Source organism: Liolophura sinensis, chromosome 7 (assembly GCF_032854445.1).
Source record: "Liolophura sinensis isolate JHLJ2023 chromosome 7, CUHK_Ljap_v2, whole genome shotgun sequence".
Classification (NCBI taxonomy): Eukaryota; Metazoa; Mollusca; class Polyplacophora; order Chitonida; family Chitonidae; genus Liolophura; species Liolophura sinensis.
The window spans coordinates 19,928,035-19,930,976 of record NC_088301.1 but is presented as its reverse complement, the minus strand read 5'-3'; positions in this window follow the sequence as shown (position 1 = coordinate 19,930,976).

Below are 2,942 nucleotides of genomic sequence, written 5' to 3'. Positions count from 1 at the left end.
CATCTTCTTTGTTTTTAATATATCCCGTCAGCTAGTTTTGTAGGATATGGGGGAAATAATGTTGGCGTGAGATAACAGAAACCTTGTTTTTTGAAATGATTTCTAATTTTGTTCTTTTCTACACAAAAGCATGACTGAAATACTGTATGACTGATATACCTTCATTCATTCATTCATTCACTTTACATATGAGATAAAGTTCAACTCCTGTAAATGTAGAAGAAATCAGACTTCTTCATTTGCTCACACAAATACAGATGTTGTGTTGTTATAGTTTCAGAGTCAACACCACACCAAAGGTCAAAGAAAAACCACCCAAAAGTGAGAAGAAAGCAGGTAAAATTAGGCCTGATCTATGACTCCTCTGAAGAGTCCTGTACTTCTGAAATTCCGGCTGATATGATTGTTGAAACAAATACTCCAATACCATCAACATCTCATGACCATGGCAACCAGCCAGATTTCGATGAGTTAATTCTGGGTGCAAAATCATTGCCTCGCAGATCTCCAGCTCAGCGAAAGTCTGTTAAGACAAGACCGAGGAAAAGAAAGGAGACAGTCCCTGATGCAAGTGTGCTCTCTGAATTTGGAGAAACATTTCTGGATAAGTGTTTGTTGGAAAGTTGGACATGTGAAACAGATAGCAGGGTTACCAAAAGATTTACCAGAACCTGTGAAAGTATCCCTGTGGATAACTTGTTAGAAGAAATGATTTCTGCGAAACCTGATGAGAATGTGGATCGGCATAAGGGCAGTGCTGAGGTTAAAACTGACAGTGACGCAGCAGTGCATCAAGAATCATCAAGCAATAAATTTGCTCTGCTTGATGATATTTTTCTGACAGAAATAAAGACTTCAGCCCCAAAACGCAAACCACCGCCCTCCGCCTCAAGAAAGCAGAAAAAAATGTTACAAGCAGAGGTTAGAACTGAAACTTTACCAGCAGAAACATTGAATAATTCCCCTTCATTGGATGATCAGCTGAATCCCTCCAGGGATTTGTTTGAGTCTCTGCAGGTCACACCAGACGAAACGTTAAAGACCAAAGCATTTGGCATGTATGGTGATGAAAGTAAGTGGAAGAGGCGTGACAGAAAAAGGGCATGTCCTAAGAAGACTGTAACAGTCTCTGAGAAAGTAGACAAACTGATCAACAAAGGGAATGAGGATTACAAGGCACTGTTCGTGTCTGGTAAAATGAGAAAGCTGGCTCACAGCCAACTGTCAGAGAACGAGCAGGATGGGGAGGTAATTCTGTCAACTCCTAAAGAACCTGACAGTGTGATGTCCCCTAGCCTGTTCTCAGGCCGTTAGTTGCGATCTTTCACCATAAACTTAGAAACCATAAACCAGAATGACAAACTTTATACTGAGATTTGTCAGTATTTTCATGTTGTTTTATTTGAGGGACATTTAGGAGCTGGGTTAACATGATGACACATTCCTTAATATGAATAATTGGACAAGTTTGCTATCCATGAATCATGTCAGTATTCTGTTACGGGTGCAGTTTGTTATATGTTCAGTAATGTCATCTTAACAGAACTGTCTAGACTGGATTGAAAAAATCATAGTGCTTGTGAATCCCTGCAGTTTGTCAATTTCCTTGATGTCATTTCATCTCACATAATCAGATTATTTAAGTGCTACGCCTGTGTCAATACAGCCTTGTAGTAAGAGCAAGGCGAAATGATGAAGATAGAGAAAGTCTTAGTCACTTTAATAAATCGTACCAAACTTACAGCGTATTAAATCCACTGTTGTATGTTTCAGAGGATAATCTGTATACAAGTATTTTGTGTTGTTTCCTCATTTGCTCCGTGTGACGTGATGCAGGAACACATGGTGTCACTCAATGTTAACATATATTCACAAATGACGCTGTACTTCCAAACGCTGTTGATGGCATATTTGCCATAATCAGCATCATAACTGCCTCAGTTGACATCACGTAAGAGAATATTATTATGTCATATCAGGAAAATTTTATAGAAACTGCCAAAGATTTTCTTTTTGATGACTTCGGTTTGAGGGTTAGTGTTATTCATTGTAAAACCTTTTGAATCATGATGGTATAGGATTTGCATCATACATGTATGATTTTAATATTTCTACCCTGAATGGAACTGGAGTAGCACTTTAATATACATGAAGCGCATTGTAATGTTGAAGATTTATAGCATTTCCGTCATATTTTTACCGAATAAAACGCATATTTAGTTTTAAGATACTTGTAGTGAAACTGTGCAAGCCACCTTTTCATTAAGTTTTTTAACTATATGTATGCACATCTTAGTAATTTTACTGTTTCCTGGGATTTCTTACATATTTATTATTTTATGCACATCCACAATGTTTGCTTGTTTGTTTGTTTTTTCAACTATCAGTTTGTGATGTGTAAACATGAATTTTAAGTCTTCTTAACCAACAGAAACCTTGAAAGTTAGGTTGTAGGTTCAAATCCATCTCTGGATAGATCTGCTTCAGCCCCATGTATGGAAATTTGGTAGGTACATGTGCCTATTGAGGTGTGATGATTTCCACCCGCTAATTCTCGAAATCCGGAATTATACACACCTTCTCTGTTGTGAAACTGTGGAAGGCACATGTACAATGTATGACATTGTTAATTGGCCACATCTAAGAAACAGCCAGGTATGCCCAAGTGAGATTGTCTATCTTCACTCCCCTTTGTGACCACTGTGCTTTTCTTCTAGGTCAGACCATGGAAACACTAGGCTTTTACTATTTTGGTGGTCGCCATGGCAAGGGGAGCGGGCCATGGTCTACTGGTTGGAGGAGATAAATTTGTTGTTTCCCTAGCTCCCAAGCTCGCACTTCTTGTGGGGCCTTGGTGACAGACGATGTGGCAGTTAGTGCTGTCTAATTTTCATTTTAGCCAATTTGTCTTCCAGCAGTATAGTGTGCATATTTGTATGTCA